The sequence below is a fragment of the Hyla sarda genome, chromosome 5, assembly GCF_029499605.1.
Source record: "Hyla sarda isolate aHylSar1 chromosome 5, aHylSar1.hap1, whole genome shotgun sequence".
Taxonomy (NCBI): Eukaryota; Metazoa; Chordata; class Amphibia; order Anura; family Hylidae; genus Hyla; species Hyla sarda.
In genome coordinates this window covers 103,307,567-103,327,133 of record NC_079193.1, presented here as the reverse complement: position 1 = coordinate 103,327,133, position 19,567 = coordinate 103,307,567, and the positions used below count along the sequence as shown (strand labels likewise).

The following is a 19,567-nucleotide window of genomic DNA, read 5'->3' as shown; positions in this document are numbered from 1 at the left end:
CGCTCTGGTCTCTGCCTCTGGACCGGAGCGCTCGCCCTCTGCTGCTCCCTTGCGCGCCCCGGTCCTTCAACCTGACCGGGGGCGCAGTGTTCCTGGGTCGCGTGGCGGCTCGTCCCCGCACGCGATCCGCATCCCAGTCTCATTTACCGCTCCCCGCTCCGGTGGAAGCCGGCCATGTGTCCCGGCGCGCGCGTCCCTGCTCTCTAGGGTGCGTGCGCCCTGGCTGCATCAAGTTAAAGGGCCAGGGCACCAATGATTGGTGCCTGGCCCAAAGTGTTAATTAAGCGCCAAATTATAAATTTGTCTAGCCCCTTCCTGTCCTTGCCGGATCTTTGTTGCCATAGTGCCCTTGAGAAAGCGTTTATAGTGTATTCCCTGCCTGTTGCCGAACCTGTTGCTAACGACTACCGCCTGTGAACTGTTGCTGCCAGCCCTGACCTTTTGCTACGTCTGAATACGCCTCTGCCTGACCCTTCTGTACCGTGCCCATCTCAGCTACCAGAGAGGTTGAGTTGCTACCGGGTGGAATGACCTGGGGATTACCGCCGCAGCAAGTCCATCCCGCTTTGCGGCGGGCTCTGGTGAAAACCAGTAATCCCTTAGACTTCGTTCCCCTGGTACGGCCCACGTCATCACCTCTCTAGTACAGCGGATCCACCACCAGTACCCGCTACCTGCTACCAGTCCGGATCCTATCAATATGTATATATCTATACCCCCCGCCAGCGCATAATGTGACCCCGCCGGCGCATTTGTCTTAATTTTACATTGCAGCTATATGGGAATGGTTTATCAGATCGCATCCAGCAGCCGCCGGCCAGATGATCCTGATAGATATACTATTCATTCATAGTGCCAGAGGCTGCATATATATATAGATGTGCTGGGGGGGCAGACATATAGCGTTATCTGCCCCCCACAGCGCTTCTATATACATATGCCGCAGCCGTGCTATGAATGAATTGTATATCTGTCAGCATCATCGGCCGGGCGGCTGCTGGATACGATCTGACAGATATCACATATAGCGCTGCGCAAATGCGCTATATGTGACAAGTATGTCTGTCAGCAGCGCATCCAGCAGCCGCCCGGCCGATGATGCTGACAGATATACTATTCATTCATAGCAAGGCTGCTGCATATATAGAAAAGCACTGTGAGGGGCAGATAATGCTATATGTCTACCCCCCCCCCAGCACATCCATATACATATACAGCTGCCGCGCTATGAATGAATAGTATTTCTATCAGGATCATCTGGCCGGCGGCTGCTGGATGCGATCTGATAGATACACTTGTCACCTATAGCACTGCAATAGAAAATTATGCATTATGCAGGGGTCACATTATGTGCTGGCGGGGGTATAGATATATACATTTATATGCGCTGGCGGGGTCATATTATGCGCTGGCAGGGGTTATAGATATATACATTTATATGCGCTGGCGAGGGTCATATTTTTATTAATGCGCTGGGGGGCTAGATATATAGCGCACTATGTCCCCCCACAACACTTTTAATATACATATGTCCCCTCACATCATTCATTTTTAAAATCTCCGCAGGGAGCCCTGATTGGCTCCTCAGCACCGGCCACTCAGAGCTCCCCGCAGGGAATTTGAAAGTGAAAGTAAAAAATACATCATGATCGCAGGGTTGCGGACCATGCCGCCCGATTCCCTGCTTAATAACTTCTGATCAGATCGGGTCTCAGAAATCCCTCGGCCCCTGTACTACAACCCCCATCAGTTGATCCATGATGGGGGTTGTAGTACAAACACTAATGTAGCCTCCCTAGCTGTCTGCAGACTCCGGCAGCCAGGGAATTACAACTCCCATCATAGAAACAAGTATTTTCCATGATGGGAGTAGTAGTAGTCCCAGCTGTGGGAGTCTGTAAGCAGAAGTGTTAAAATGGCGGTCGTTAGAACAGGTCTCAATAGCACGTAGCAAGGGACTAAATTGTAGGAAGGGTCTGCCAACATTTTCAAAAGATTGCCTCTACCCTGGTCTATATTTGCTCATTTTTTTAATGATATACGCCGATTAATGTGCTTTATTTAAAAAGGCGCATATAGTAAATATCTTCCATGGCCTAAGTCAAAACGGAATTCGCCTTCTCACAGTCATTTTTGCTAAAATGGCATATAAGAAAAAGGCGCGAAAAAATTTGCAAAATGAAGAGAATCGCACAGATGCGCCCATTCACAGTAAGAATAACGACGGGAACAGCTTGGTGAATCTCCCCCCAAGTCTCCAATCTCCCCGACATCTCCATAGGTGAGTATTTATTCTTGATTTTACTGTACATTTATTTGTAGCTTAAGTTTTTCTCAGTTTTTTGTGCATTCTGGAATGTTTATATTTTTCCATCCTCTCCTTCTTTTTCCTTCTTATTCTTTTCTTACATCAGGAATGCAGAGTATGAAAAGCCTTCGTTCAGTCCAAATGGTTGCATTCTATTTATTCTGAATATCCATTTTGCTTCTTCTTGCAATAAGACCTTATCTAGGTCTCCTTTTCTGGGGCCTATTTTCAGTTGACACAGCCCCCAAAATTGCATTGCCTCTATGTTAATATTATGAATGGTATTTACATGTCTCGCTATTGGTGTATATGCTCTGGTCCGAATGGTACTGTCAAGGACCCTAAAAAACTCTCCCTGCCTACTTGCCCGTCCAATCTAAACGATGGATCGACAACTGGGTGCTGGTCCCTTCCTGCGCTAAAGTGCAGTGACGTAAAAACACATAATATATATAGTCGGTCACAAACCAGAACAGAAACATTAAACTACTAGACAACCAGATATACCAGACAGAATAAACATACTAATAGGGCAGAATATAAACTCACAAAAAGAGCAGAATATAGTGAATTAACAAACAGTTCATAAACCGGATATCAGATAAACGGCTGACATGAAAAAATGAACAAGACTAGGCATGATACAGCAAAATCCAGGAGATAAAGGGGATAAACAGAAGAACTGAGAGCACTAAAAACACTAAACTGAACAGGTAACATAGAACACTGTTCACAAACAGGTACAAGTACAAAGGACAAAGATCAGATGAACCAAACAGGATATAAATATAGGACACTGTTCACACTGTGACACAGAACATACAAACTGGACTCCCTACTTCACTATAGGAGTAGCCATTAATAATAAAGCCAAATTGGCTACTGGCCGGCGGACACACTCCACCGTGTGGACAAAATGCTGACCCAGTAGGAAACGGTAATATAATACATGAAACACTAGACTAGAACCGGATGAGTCTAAACAGACTCCAGAATACCGGACAAGAATATAACATACAGAGCGCAGGGTACAAGCTAGACTCAGACACAGTGTGAACACAGACCGAGCAGAATGAACAAACATAATCCTAAAACCCTAAAACTAATGTAACACAAATTAAAATACAAGGAGCATGCTATATAAACATGGCTAAAAACCCAGATAAAATGGCAAGATAAATACAAGGTAAATGCTCAAGCAGACATAGTCAGAATATAGTACAAACATGCGTAGTGGTATTGGACTCAATAATCAGCACCAGAATGCAAAAACACAAAAATACAGAAAAATGCAAAAACAAATAAAGTGAAATTACAGGTACTAAGATGTTTATTTACTTTTTTCCTTAATTCTTGAGTAATTTTCCCCCATGTAAATCCTGGGACAGGGACATTGTGCTATGCAGACCACATTCCGACTTCTACAGTTAATAAACTGTCTTATTGTGTATTTCCATTTATCAACTGGATTTTGGAAAGTCGTCATTGTTGGCATCACTTTACATATAGAACAATGCCCACATGGGAATGATCCAGTAGGAGGTTTAGGTAACCAGGTCTCACCTTGTTCTTGATCCATCTCCTGGTGACTATGTACTAAGATGTCTCTTAGGTTTTGTCCTCTCCAATATGATATGTTTGGCCTTTCTCCTAATACTTCTTCTAGATCTGGATCTAGTATCAGTAGATGCCAGTGAGATCTAAGAATTCTCATCACCTGTGATGCATAAGCATCACAAATGCCGATGCATATCATTATTTTGTTGCATTCTTCTTGTGGTTTTACTGCATTACCTAATAACATGTGACGCTCACTGTGTTTTGCTCTATGGAAGGCTTTATTCATCCATTTCTTTGGGTACCCTCTTTGATGATTTCTCATCATCAGATTACTGCTTTCTTTCATAAAATTGTTATCTTCTGAACAGTTCCTCCTGGCTCCTAGATATTGTCCTATTGGAATACTACGTTTTAGAGGAGTAGGATGCCAGCTCTTCCAGTGTAGGAAGCTGTTGGTCGCTGTCGATTTTCGATAAATGTCCGTCTGTATATGATTTTAATTGTCAATGTATATTGTTAAATCCAGAAACTGCAATGCTCTCCCACCAATCTCTGCTGTAAATTTCATGCCAATAGTATTGTTATTCAATACTTCTACAAAATCCCATACAGCAGAAACTGATACAAAGAGAAAAGGGAAAGGAGGAAGATATACCCAACAAAAAAAAACACCTTATGAGAAACCTCAATTAGAGTCGAGAGAACACCTGAACACAACAAAATGCAATATGCAATATGGACAACAATATGTACAATCCTCTGGGAAGTTACCTCCAGGACCCCAGACTTTCCAAAAAGGTTCAATAATGAGTATGACGAAACCTCTTACGAGTCAACCAAGTGCTACCCATATGGGTACGAATCTCAATTTCTCCGTACAGCATAGGATGCCAACACACACCAGTACCACAACAATGCCAATTTTTTCGGCTCCTACTCCCTCCCTTTTTTTAGGGTCCCAAGCAATGATGACGCAATCAGTACCGAATCCGATAACAGGATCGTTGACAATGAACTCCTGAGAGAGAATACCTCAATAGTGATGAGAGAGTCCATGCAGAAGAATGAATCCAAGCATGGAAATATTTAACTTCGCATCACATATACTAACAGAAGCAGAAAGATCCCTACTACTGAAGGGCCTCATGTTTACGCCAACACCAAGATTTGATTCTTTTGAATGGGCCATAGATGTAAATCTGTTCGCCAGAAAGTTGGCACTGCATAAGGTACATGCGATTAGGGAAAGAGAGGGAAAAGCATCCAAAATTCAAGAGCCAACCATCTTAGAGACACTTTGTGGTTTATTGGATGAAAATGAGAGGAATGAAGTAGAAATGAAAGGACCATTTACCAACTTGAAACCTCGGTCAAAAACAACCCCACCATTTTTGCAGTTCGCTAATATAGAAACCTTTGTCAATGTAGTAGCACAAGACCTGAGGAAATTGAAACCAAAGCAAACCACTATTTATTCGAATTTATCTTCGGATGAACAACAGGCCCTTAAAAATTACAAGAAGACAAAACTAAAGTAATAAAGCCCTCGGATAAGGGCGGAAATATAGCTTTGTTAGATACTCAATAATACACAGCAATGGTAAGAAGATTTCTAGACTACATAGATACTTATGATGTCTTAAGTAAAGATCCAACAAATTAATATCTACAGGAATTGCAAGGCATTCTAAGTGAAGCAAAAAGCAAAAACCTAATCTCAGAGGAAGAACAGAAATATATATTCAATGCACACCCAACAATAGCAACTTTTTATACTTTCCCAAAAACGCATAAAAAGACAAATCCCATAGAAGGATCACCCCATCGTCTCTGGAAATAACAACTTGACAGAAGGAGCGAGTAATTACATAGACAGAATACTGACACCCTTTGTATCTACCCTTCCATCCCACTTAAAAGATACTAAGGACACTGTTCACAAAATCCGCGATTTGATTGCAAATGAAGAGACACAACTTATGAGTTTAGCTACAGTAATATTTCACATGAATTGGGCACTAAAGCAATTGGCACCTTCCTGAAGACACGCAGTAAACACTTTCTAGCGCACAATAATTTTGTAATCACTCTACTTAATTGTATACTCATTCAAAATGTCTTCTTGTTTGGGGGTACCTTATATTGATAGATAAATGGTACGGCAATGGGGACAGAGTGTGCACCTACGTTTGTGAAGCTTTTTTAGGGTGGTGGGAAAACACAAATGTTTTTGGTGAGGATTTTTGGCACTTCACACAGCACATTCTTCATTGGGATGGATTCATTGATGATATTTACATTTTTTGGGATAGGGGGCACATTATTTCATGATTTTGTGGAAGTATTGAATAACAATACTATTGGCATGAAATTTACAGCAGAAATTGGTAGGAGAGCTTTGAACTTTCTGGATCTAACAATATACAGTAGACAATGACAATCATATAAAAATGGACATTTATCGAAAACTGACAGCGACAAACAGCTTCCTACACTGGAAGAGCTGGCATCCTACTCCTCTAAAACGTAGTATTCCAATAGGACAATATCTGAGAGCCAGGAGGAACTGTTCAGAAGATAATAATTTTATGAAAGAAAGCAGTAATCTGATGACAAGAAATCATTAAAGAGGGTACCCAAAGAAATGGATGAATAAAGCCTTCCATAGAGAAAAACACAGTGAGCGTCACATGTTATTAGGTAATGCAGTAAAACCACAAGAAGAATGCAACAAAATAATAAGATGCATCGGCACTTGTTTGGGCGATTGACAATCTTACAGAGCAAGCAGTTAGTGGGGTAGAAATGGAGGTTGGAGAAACTAGCCAGGAGGCCCAAGTAGGGAGCTGGGTTAATGTAGTTAGAGGGACTGGAAAGGGGGCAAGGAAAAGGAAGGTCACTTCTGCTTCTGATCTCCCAAGTAAAATTGCCAAGTTGGGCGATGATGCGAGGGCCTCAGTATCAGAGATGGCAACCCTAGTGGATACTGTTCTCCCTAACAGCCGGGGGAACAGCTCAACTAGTAGTGTGGGGGATGGTAACGCAGGTAGGCCAAGACAGTTAGTTGTGGTAGGGGATTCTATAATCAGGAAGACGGATAGAATAATTTGTCGCCAAGACCACCTCAACCGAATGGTTTGCTGTCTCCCTGGTGCCAGGGTTCGGCATGTGGTGGAAAGGGTGGACAAATTACTAGGGGGGGCTGGGGATGACCCAGCTGTCGTGGTCCATGTGGGAACCAACGACAGAATACATGGTAGGTGGAGGTCCTTGAAGAATAATTACAAGGAACTAGGTGCCAAGCTGAAGGGAAGGACCTCTAAGGTTGTGTTCTCTGGAATACTTCCTGTGCCATGCGCATCGCAGGAAAGACAGCGGGAGCTTAGGGAGTTAAATGCATGGCTTAAGTCGTGGTGTGAGGGGGAAGGGTTTGGGTTTTTAGAGCACTGGGCTGACTTTTCATTGGGGTACAAACTCTATTCTACGGATAATTTGCACCTGAATGGAAGGGGGTATGCTGTGCTGGGGGAGAGAATCCTGGAAGGGGTGGCTGAGTATTTAAACTAGGTGAGTGGGGGGAGGATAATAAAGCAAAGAAAGCAGACAGTGGGATGGATAGGTTAGAGAGGGGTCAGGACATAATGGCGGGTGGAGAGGAGTCCTGTGGGGGGAGGTTAAGAGCAGTGGATAAGGAGATTCATGCGTTACAAACCAGCTGTAAAAATAAATGTAGCCCGAAAAATTGTAATCCCAATAATTCAAAAAATTCCATTAGCCCCAATAACTCAATAACTACAATAAGCCCCATTAACTCAAAAAATACCGTTAGCCCCAATAACTTAAATAACAACGTTAGACGCAATAACGCAAAAAACCCCATTAGCCCCAATAACTTAAATAATAACGTTAGACCCAATAACTCAAAAAATCCCATTAGCCCCAATAACTTAAATAGTACAATTAGCCCTTATAACTCAAAAAATGACATTAACCCCAATAACTCTGAAAATCCCATTAGTGAGACTACATGTGTAAAACTTAATGGAAATGTAAAGTGTATGTTCACAAATGCCAGAAGCCTAGCAAATAAAATGGGGGAGCTTGAGGCCTTGATACTGGAGGAACATATTGATATAGTTGGGGTCACTGAGACATGGCTGGACTCCTCGCATGACTGGGCTGTCAATCTGCAGGGGTTTACATTGTTTCGCAAGGATAGAATGAACAGAAAAGGTGGTGGAGTCTGTCTGTATGTAAGAAGTGGTATAAAAGTCAATGTGAACGATGCCATAGTGTGTGATGATTCTGAGGATGTGGAATCATTGTGGGTAGAATTACAAAAGGAGGGAAATACTGAAAAAATAATATTTGGTGTAATCTACAGACCCCCTAATATCACTGAAGAGATAGAAGGTCGGCTGTATAAACAAATAGAGAGGGCCGCCCGGGCAGGTACAGTGGTAATAATGGGAGATTTTAACTATCCAGATATAGATTGGGGCCGGGGGTTGGCTAAAACTACAAAGGGGAGAAAATTCCTAAATTTATTGCAGGATAATTTTATGGGCCAGTTTGTGGAGGACCCAACAAGAAGTGATGCCTTGTTGGATCTGATCATTTCCAACAACGCAGAGCTGGTTGGTAATGTAACTGTGCGGGAAAACCTTGGTAATAGCGACCACAATATAGTTACTTTTGACTTAAAATGTAGAAAACAAAGACAGACGGGGAAAGCAAAAACATATAACTTTAAAAAGGCAAACTTCCCTGGGTTGAGGGCTGCACTACAGGACATAGACTGGGGGGAGGTGTTCTCAAATACTGATACAGAAGGTAACTGGGACATCTTTAAATCAACTCTAAATAACTATACAGCTAAATATATACCAAAGGGGAACAAATATAAACGATTAAAACTAAATCCTACATGGCTGACAAATGAGGTTAAAAGAGCAATAAACAACAAAAAAATAGCCTTCAAAAAATACAAATCTGATGGGTCAGCTATAACATTTAAACAGTACAAGGAGCTTAATAAAATCTGTAAAAATGTAATAAAAACAGCAAAAATTCAAAATGAGAGACAGGTGGCCGAAGAAAGCAAAACTAATCCTAAATATTTTTTTAGATATATAAATACAAAAAAACCAAGGACAGAGCATGTAGGACCCCTTAATAATGATAATGGGGAGGTTGTCACGGGCGATCAAGAGAAGGCGGAGCTACTGAATGGGTTCTTTAGTTCTGTATATACTATGGAAGAAGGAGCTGACATTGGCAAGGTCAGTGCTGGTAACACATCATATAATGTACTGAACTGGCTTAATGTAGAGATGGTACAAGGTAAGTTAAGTAAAGTAAATGTGAGCAAATCTCCAGGGCCGGATGGACTACACCCAAGAGTTCTTAGAGAGGTAAGTTCAGTAATATCTGTACCCTTGTTCATGATATTTAGAGATTATCTGGTGTCTGGTATTGTGCCAAGGGACTGGCGCAAGGCTAATGTGGTACCAATCTTCAAGAAGGGCTCTAGGTCTTCGCCAGGCAATTATAGACCGGTAAGTCTAACGTGCATTGTGGGTAAATTGTTTGAAGGACTTATAAGGGATTACATACAGGAATACATAGGGGATAATAGTATTATAAGTGATAGCCAGCATGGGTTTACTAAGGATAGAAGTTGTCAAACCAATCTAATTTGCTTTTATGAAGAGGTGAGTAGAAGCCTTGACAGAGGAATGGCTGTGGATATAGTGTTTCTGGATTTTGCCAAAGCGTTTGATACTGTCCCTCACAGACGTCTGACAGGTAAGTTAAGGTCCTTGGGCTTGGAAACTTTAGTTTGTAACTGGATTGAACACTGGCTCATGGATCGTACCCAGAGAGTGGTGGTCAATGATTCGTACTCTGATTGGTCCCCGGTTATTAGTGGTGTACCCCAAGGTTCAGTACTGGGCCCGCTGCTGTTTAATTTATTTATCAATGATATAGAGGATGGTATTAACAGCTCTGTTTCTATCTTTGCAGATGACACCAAGCTTTATAGAGGATGTGCATAAGTTACAAGATGACTTGGATAGACTAAGTGTCTGGGCATCCACTTGGCAAATGAGGTTCAATGTGGATAAATGTAAAGTTATGCATCTGGGTACTAATAACCTGCATGCGTCGTATGTCTTAGGGGGGATTAAACTGGCAGAGTCACTGGTAGAGAAGGATCTGGGTGTACTTATAGATCACAGACTTCAGAATAGCATGCAATGTCAGGCTGCTGCTTCCAAAGCCAGCAGGATATTGTCATGTATCAAAAGAGGCATGGACTCAAGGGACAGGGACATAATACTCCCCCTTTATAAAGCATTGGTACGGCCTCACCTGGAATATGCTGTTCAGTTTTGGTCGCCTGTTCATAAAAGGGACACTGCAGAGTTGGAAAGGGTGCAGAGACGCGCGACTAAACTAATATGGGGCATGGAACATCTTAGCTATGAGGAGCGATTAAAGGAGTTACAATTGTTTAGTCTTGAGAAGAGACGTTTAAGGGGGGATATGATAAACGTATATAAGTATATTAATGGCCCATACAAAAAATATGGAGAAAAACTGTTCCAGGTTAAACCCCCCCAAAGGACGAGGGGGCACTCCCTCCGTCTGGAGAAGAAAAGGTTTAGTCTAAAGGGGCGGCACGCCTTCTTTACCGTGAGGACTGTGAATTTATGGAACAGTCTACCTCAGGAACTGGTCACAGCAGGAACAATTAACAGCTTTAAAACAGGGTTAGATACATTCCTGGAACAAAATAACATTAAAGCTTATGCAGAATTATAAAACTACATCCCTTTCCCTTATCCCCTTACATCCTTCCCTTCAATCCCCTGGTTGGACTTGATGGACGTATGTCTTTTTTCAACCATACTAACTATGTAACTATGTAACTATGACTAAGAGACATCTTGGTACATAGTCACCTGAAGATGGATCAAGAACAAGGTGAGACCTGGTTACCTAAACCTCCTACAGGATCATTCCCATGTGGGCATTGTTCTATATGTAAAGTGGTGCCAAAAATTAAGACTTTCCAAAATCCAGTTGACAAACGGAAATACACAATAAGACAGTTTATTAACTGTAGTAGTCGGAATGTGGTCTGCATAGCACAATGTCCCTGTCCCAGGATTTATGTGGGAAAAACTACTCAAGAATTAAGTGAAAGAGTAAATAAACATCTTAGTACCATTCAAAACATTGCGGATACAACTATAGCAAGACATGCAAATACCTTTCATAATAGTAGCATAGAGGCAATGTAATTTCGGGGGCTATGTCAACTGAAAATAGGCACCAGAAAAGGAGACCTAGATAAGGTCCTATTGCAAGAAGAAGCAAAATGTGTAACGCCTGCGCTCCGACCGGACACGCTGACAGTGAGTGCTCTTTGCTCATGTCCCCGCTGCTGGTGGGGCTGGGATTTGCATCGCGGGACGTGCCCACATGTGAATCCCAGCCCGTCACTCATCTGCCTCATCTTCCACTCTCTGTGTCCTCGCAGCCCCGACGCGCGTGCCCCCGCCTCCTAGGGCACGCCAGAGATCTCACTCTTATAGGGCCAGTGCTCATTTAATCAAGTGTCTACACCTGCACCCTGGTCCTTAAATATCAGCTCCTCCCTTAGTTCCCTGCCAGATCTTTAATTGTCTATTGCCATAGTGAAAGTCCTGTGTCCCTGTTATTGTGTACCTGTTCCTTGCTACCTGCCCTGACCCTGCACCTGTGCCACCTGCCCTGACCTACTGCCATCTTGCCACGTCCTGCCAGTCTCCTGTCCTGTGTGGACGAGTCGTGTCAGGTGTAGTGACCTGGGGGCCGCCTGCCAAAGCAAGACCATCCCGCTTTGCTGTGGGCTCTGTAAAAACCAATGGCACCTTAGACTCCCTGGCACGGCTCACGTCATCATCCACACAGGCCTAAAGGATCCACCCCCTGCCGTATCCCATTAAAGAAATGGATATTCAGACTAAATTGCAAGCAACCACTTGGAACGAACGAAGGCTTTTCATGCTCTGCATTCCTGACGTAAGACAAGAATAAGAATGAAGAAGAAGAGGATAGAAAAATATAAATATACGAGAACGCTCAAAAAACAGAGAAAAACTTAAGCTACAAATAAATGTACAGTAAGATCAAGAATAAATACTCACTAGAGATGAGCGAACTTACAGTAAATTCGATTCGTCACAAACTTCTCGGCTCGGCAGTTGATGACTTATCCTGCATAAATTAGTTCAGCTTTCAGATGCTCCCGTGGGCTGGAAAAGGTGGATACAGTCCTAGGAGACTCTTTCCTAGGACTGAATCCACCTTTTCCAGCCCACGGGAGCACCTGAAAGCCGAACTAATTTATGCAGGATAAGTCATCAACTGCCGAGCCGAGAAGTTTGTGACGAATCGAATTTACTGTAAGTTCGCTCATCTCTAATACTCACCTATGGAGATATCAGGGAAATTGGAGACTTGATACCAAGATGGAGGCTTCAACGGAGGAGATGAGACGATGACTCCTAAATGAAAAAATTAAAACAAGAAAAGATTAATATAGCCCCATCCAAAAATTGCTCCAGTAATATAATAACAAGCAGGTTATAATAATCGCTAGTAAATGGATGAATAATGTTCATCCCGAACTGAATGGCCCAGCACAGATAATGCATATCCTTACAGAACATCGTCCTATGCTCCTATGAGCATATAAGCTTTAGAAACTGAAGAACTACTAATATAATTAACATAACATACAGGCTTTAGGAAAAAGATATGAATAGGAGTATAACACACTAATAGCATAGGAAATCACTAACTGGTATACAATGTGCATAGCTATAAAAAAGAATCATGTATGGCTCCTATAGAGGCAGGAAAACCTGCAATAAAACATTTGTTTATATATTAGGAGGCAATCATGTAAATATATAACAACCCATTTACCCCCATATATAGAATATACATAGCCCATACAATGGCAAAGAAATGTGCAGTTATATCAATAATTTAGATATGGGGTTACACATTTACCAACATACAAGCAAATATGCATGTGATATTTTTGTGACACAAAGGAAAGGAGAATAATCAAAAAGGTAGATGCAAAGAATGCAATCTAAGATAAAGTACATATAGAAAAGAGATTGCCACACAGAAGAAAAGGAGAACTTTCAAAAAGGTAGAAATAAAGAAAACAATCCAAGATAGGATACACAGAAAGAGATTGGCATACAGAAGCCTGCATAGAAAAGAGATTGGCATACAGAAGCCTGCAAATACGTTCATGCGCAAATCAAGGAAGAATGAATTCCCAAAGTTTAAGTCCATGGGCATGCGCAGACAGCAAGGCACGGGATGAATAGTTAAAGTCCGCGTTCATGCGCGGAAGTGAGGAAGATGCGCAAAATATTGTGAGAGACAGTACGGAGATCACGAGACCACAGACGTAAGAGAGCAAATCATGTGAAGATGGAGGCAGTCATGTGATGGTCACATGACAGTAAGAACAAAATATTTAATAGAAGCCCATTGGTAGATAGGAGTAAGAAACTGTAAACAGAAGACCTATTGGTTAGTATTAGAGAATCCAAAAACTGGAAGTGCCAAACAAGCATTCAAGCTGCCATAAGCTTCAGTAACCCTTGACAAAGTCACTTAGTTGCAAAACGTCGGGGAGGCTGGTGTTAGGATATTAGACAGTGCTGTCACTAATCTAAAAGACTAGAATTGCAAAAGGAAAATGTAAATAACTGATTAGCATCCAAAAAATGCACGGAAAGGGCATAGGTTTAAAAGGTAGACATAAAGAACCCAATCCAAGATAGGATACACAGAAAGAGATTTCCATACAGAAGCCTGCATAGAAAAGAGATTGGTATATGTTCATGCGCAAATCAAGGAAGAATGAATCCCCAAAGTTTAAGACCGTGGGCATGCACAGACAGCAAGGCACGGGATGAATAGTTAAAGTCCGTGTTCATGCACGGAAGTGAGGAAGATGCACAAAATATTGTGAGAGACAGTACGGAGATCACGAGACCGCAGACGTAAGAGAGCAAATCATATGAAGATGGAGGCAGTCATGTGATGGTCACTTGACAGCAAGAACGAAATAGTAAATAGAAGCCCATTGGTAGATAGGAGTAAGAAACTGTAAACAGAAGACCTATTGGTTAGTATTAGAGAATTCCGAAACTGGAAGTATCAAACAAGCATTCAAGCTGCCATAAGCCTCAGTATCCCTTGACAAAGCCACTAAGTGGTGAAACATCGGGGAGGCTGGTGTTAGGATATTAGACAGTGCTGTCACTAATCTAAAAGAATAGAATTGCAAAAGGAAAATGTAAATAACTGATGAGCATCCAAAAAATGCATGGAAAGTCCATAGGTTTGCCACCATAAAAGGAAGGTGTGTGTTACGCCTAGCGCTCCGGGTCCCCGCTCCTCCCCGGAGCGCGTACGGCGTCTCTCTCTCCGCAGCGCTCCGGTCGGTCCCGCTGACCGGGAGCGCTGCAATGTCATGGCCGTCGGGGATGCGATTCGCACAGCGGGACGCGCCCGCTCGCGAATCGCATCCCAGGTCACTTACCCGTTCCCGTCCCCTGCTGTCATGTGCTGGCGCGCGCGGCTCCGCTCTCTAGGGCGCGCGCGCGCCAGCTCCCTGAGACTTAAAGGGCCAGTGCACCAATGATTGGTGCCTGGCCCAATTAGCTTAATTGGCTTCCACCTGCTCCCTGGCTATATCTGATCTCCTCCCTTGCACTCCCTCGCCGGATCTTGTTGCCTTGTGCCAGTGAAAGCGTTTTGTGTGTCCAAAGCCTGTGTACCAGAACTTCTGCTATCCACCCTGACTATGAACCTTGCCGCCTGCCCCCGACCTTCTGCTACGTCCGACCTTGCTTCTGTCTACTCCCTTGTACCGCGCCTATCTTCAGCAGTCAGAGAGGTTGAGCCGTTGCTAGTGGATACGACCTGGTCACTACCGCCGCAGCAAGACCATCCCGCTTTGCGGCGGGCTCTGGTGAAAACCAGTAGTGACTTAGAACCGGTCCACTAGCACGGTCCTCGCCAATCCCTCTCTGGCACAGAGGATCCACCTCCTGCCAGCCGGCATCGTGACAGTAGATCCGGCCATGGATCCCGCTGAGGTCCCTCTGCCTTATATCTCTGATATCACCACGGTGGTCGCCCAGCAATCCCGACAGATCGCCCATCTAACCCACCAGCTGTCGGAAGTGTCCACCATGGTGCAGCAACTTCAGTCGCAACTTCTGCCTCTGCTACAGCAGCAACCATCTCCTCCGCCAGCTCCTGCACCCCTTCCGCAGCGAGTGGCCACTCCTAGCCTCCGCCTGTCCTTGCCGGACAAATTTAATGGGGACTCTAAGTTTTGCCGTGGCTTTCTTTCGCAATGTTCCCTGCACTTGGAGATGATGTCGGACCAGTTTCCTACTGAAAGGTCTAAGGTGGCTTTCGTAGTCAGCCTTCTGTCTGGAAAAGCCCTGTCATGGGCCACACCGCTCTGGGACCGCAATGACCCCGTCACTGCCTCTGTACACTCCTTCTTCTCGGAAATTCGAAGTGTCTTTGAGGAACCTGCCCGAGCCTCTTCTGCTGAGACTGCCCTGCTGAACCTGGTCCAGGGTAATTCTTCCGTTGGCGAGTACGCCATACAATTCCGTACTCTTGCTTCTGAACTATCCTGGAATAATGAGGCCCTCTGCGCGACCTTTAAAAAAGGCCTATCCAGCAACATTAAAGATGTTCTGGCCGCACGAGAAACTCCTGCTAACCTGCATGAACTCATTCATCTAGCCACTCGCATTGACATGCGTTTTTCTGAGAGGCATCAAGAGCTCCGCCAGGAAAAAGACTTAGATCTCTGGACACCTCTCCCACAGTCTCCATTGCAATCTGCGCCTAGGCCTCCCGCCGAGGAGGCCATGCAAGTGGATCGGTCTCGCCTGACCCTGGAAGAGAGGAATCGCCGTAAGGAAGAGAATCTTTGTCTGTACTGTGCCAGTACCGAACATTTTTTGGTGGATTGCCCTATCCGTCCTCCACGTCTGGGAAACGCACGCTCGCACCCAGCTCTCGTGGGTGTGGCGTCTCTTGATGCTAAGTCGGCTTCTCCACGTCTCACGGTGCCTGTACGGATTTCTCCTTCAGCCAGCTCTTCCCTCTCAGCCGTGGCCTGCCTGGACTCTGGTGCCTCTGGGAATTTTATTCGGGAGTCCTTGGTGAATAAATTCCGCATCCCGGTGACCCGTCTCGTCAAGCCACTCCACATTTCCGCGGTCAACGGAGCCAGGTTGGATTGCACCGTGCGTTACCGCACGGAGCCCCTTCTAATGTGCATCGGAACTCATCACGAAAAAATTGAGTTTTTGGTCCTCTCCAATTGCACTTCCGAAATTCTCCTTGGACTACCCTGGCTTCAACACCATTCCCCAACCCTGGATTGGTCCACAGGGGAGATCAAGAGTTGGGGTACCTCTTGCTTCAAGGACTGCCTTAAACCGGTTCCCAGTACTCCCTGCCGTGACCCTGTGGTTCCCCCTGTATCCGGTCTCCCTAAGGTCTTTATGGACTCTGCCTGCCATAAGAAGTGCCTCTCCCCCCCTCCCAGTCCAGTCAGGCAAGCCTCGGTGCCTCCTCATGGCCCTCGTCCTGGTGTCACACTGCCCCTTGCCAGGCCTCGCCCTCTGCCCTCCCTCCCCATTCCCACTCCTGCTGTACTGCCTGCCGTTGAGGAATCCCTCCATCCTTTCCCGGTGTCCTCATCCCAGGGGAGGCAGTTACCGGACAAAGAGAAGGGGAGACCTAAGGGGGGGGGGTACTGTTACGCCTAGCGCTCCGGGTCCCCGCTCCTCCCCGGAGCGCGTACGGCGTCTCTCTCTCCGCAGCGCCCCGGTCGGTCCCGCTGACCGGGAGCGCTGCAATGTCATGGCCGTCGGGGATGCGATTCGCACAGCGGGACGCGCCCGCTCGCGAATCGCATCCCAGGTCACTTACCCGTTCCCGTCCCCTGCTGTCATGTGCTGGCGCGCGCGGCTCCGCTCTCTAGGGCGCGCGCGCGCCAGCTCCCTGAGACTTAAAGGGCCAGTGCACCAATGATTGGTGCCTGGCCCAATTAGCTTAATTGGCTTCCACCTGCTCCCTGGCTATATCTGATCTCCTCCCTTGCACTCCCTCGCCGGATCTTGTTGCCTTGTGCCAGTGAAAGCGTTTTGTGTGTCCAAAGCCTGTGTACCAGAACTTCTGCTATCCACCCTGACTACGAACCTTGCCGCCTGCCCCCGACCTTCTGCTACGTCCGACCTTGCTTCTGTCTACTCCCTTGTACCGCGCCTATCTTCAGCAGTCAGAGAGGTTGAGCCGTTGCTAGTGGATACGACCTGGTCACTACCGCCGCAGCAAGACCATCCCGCTTTGCGGCGGGCTCTGGTGAAAACCAGTAGTGACTTAGAACCGGTCCACTAGCACGGTCCTCGCCAATCCCTCTCTGGCACAGAGGATCCACCTCCTGCCAGCCGGCATCGTGACAGTGTGTGAGAAAAGCATCCTAAAATTTTCATAGCGATATCATCAGAGACATACCACAGATAAAGACACAGTGGGATACACTTGATGAGTGTCCAGTGAAAAAGTACACAGAGTGCACATATGAGGAAGGTGTGAGAGACCTCCATCTACTGGACAAAATACCCATATAAGTTGTAACCCAACTGAGTGCATACTCAAGAAAGTGAGCAGTGCTGAAAGTTTTAAAATTCACGTGTGTGTTTTTCTATCATTTACATTTTACAAATAATAAAAGTTAACTTTTAGTGATTCCCCCATTAAGAGGGCTTGTTCCTGAGGGGGGATTCCCTCCGAAGGACATTGATAATTGATAATTATCCTGGGATTCACAAGGGATGAGAAAAAGTGTATACATTTCAATGTACTGATTATAATTTCTGTTTATTTTATTAGTATGACAAGGCCCTGGATAAACAGCTTTTTGCAGTTATGCACATTGCAGTAAAATCGTGGGACTACAATGACCATCATCCAGTCGTATTCAGGCAATATAACTGCAGGATCAGACACGGCATTGTTACTAAAATATGAAAGCCTATGTTTGAGCTGAATATACCAATGATTAAAAAGTGAACATTGTTAATTCCGATTATTTGCAAAGTTGCTTCTTTTGTCATTTAAGATACAAGGAGACAATAAAAAGAGAAAAACACAGCCTTTAACTTACTTTGTCTCACAGTCAAATTTAATTATTCCAAAAATCTGTTGAAAATGAAGACTGTCTCACTTCATACCATGTAAAGATAAGTTCTCTTTTAAAAGGACATCCTATTAAAGAAGAAAGTAAAGGATATTATGAGCCTTCTTGAATAGAAATGTCTGCTATACAAAGTAATTCCCAATGCCTCTTTTTAGAACACATTTGATAACATTTTGTGGAATCCTGTTTTAATTAAAGAAAGTTAAACAAAAAGACAGCTAATTAATTTCAACAGGAAAAAGTTTGACTTCAGGTAAGAAAACATAGGAGCTCTGGCTGGAAACAGAAGAGTGTGCAAATGAATTCCAAATGATAAGGCTCTCGAATGACATTTAGTTATCTCACAAATGAAATCAACACAAAAGTTAAATTGCTTCTATGACACTGCATACTAAATTCATGCTTAGAGCAGCATTCTCAAATTAAATTCATATAATACCTCTCCAGGTACAAATCACAATCTTCTCCAGTATGCAAAATATCTGCCATAAGCTAATGTATAACTGTCTGTGCACTGTTTCCATTATAGCGGTGCTGCACTAAGAGGACATTTCTGTCAAGGTACCGTCCACGACAGTTAGAAATCGTAATATAACATAAATCTACAATTTGTTACATTAACATTTTAAGTACGTGCTGGCTTTCCCGCCATAATATCCCTATTACCATGCATCAAGTGAGAGGAAGTGTTCAGAAGGAATAGAAAATCTGTAAGTTTTATTTAATATATATATATATATTTTTCAAATTTATCTTAGGGTGGGGTCAAACTGCATTTTTTTGTTTAAGTGATACACTCTATACACTTGAAAAATATTTTAAATAAATTATACATTAACGGCTGCAAAAAAGACATGCTGCTGTATGCTATATAGTAGAATCCTTTTCCATTGACATTACATAAAAAAAAAACGGAATTGCAATGTGCTAGTTTTTCTTTTTCACAGTAAACAATAATTAAGTTGTCAATGTTTTTGAATACAGCAGAATTAAATATACTGTAAGGGTAGGGTCACACGTGCCATATTTTGCTGCGTATTTGCTGCCACATATTTTGCTACCCATTGAAATCAATAGGCAGCAAAATTAGCTGCAGAAAATATGCAGCAAAATATGACACGTGTGACCCTGCCCTAATGGAAATGTTTATTTATCTTGGTAACCTATATATTTAGTTAATCAATAGAAACATATAATATTGAAGCACACAAAAGTAGGGGAATTACCAAGACCAGCTTCTCGGATATCTAAATCTCCTGCTAGTGCACATGATTTCTGGATCTTTGTATAGGTGCACGCCTCTACAAAGATTCAGCGTGACTGTGTGCCCGTGCTTAAATCACTACCTTCTCGCAAGCGTTAAATCATTTTGTGCA

At 43.9% G+C, this 19,567-nt stretch overlaps 1 long non-coding RNA gene across 1 annotated transcript in view; it reads right to left on the bottom strand.

Moving 5' to 3' along the window:
• The window catches only part of LOC130273368 (uncharacterized), an 82,447-nt gene that overhangs the window by 25,260 nt on the left and 37,620 nt on the right, over positions 1-19,567 (bottom strand). Inside the window, exon 6 of the long non-coding RNA XR_008843970.1 lies at positions 18,159-18,259. This is a non-coding gene — a long non-coding RNA (uncharacterized LOC130273368). The remainder of the gene's footprint in view (positions 1-18,158; positions 18,260-19,567) is intronic.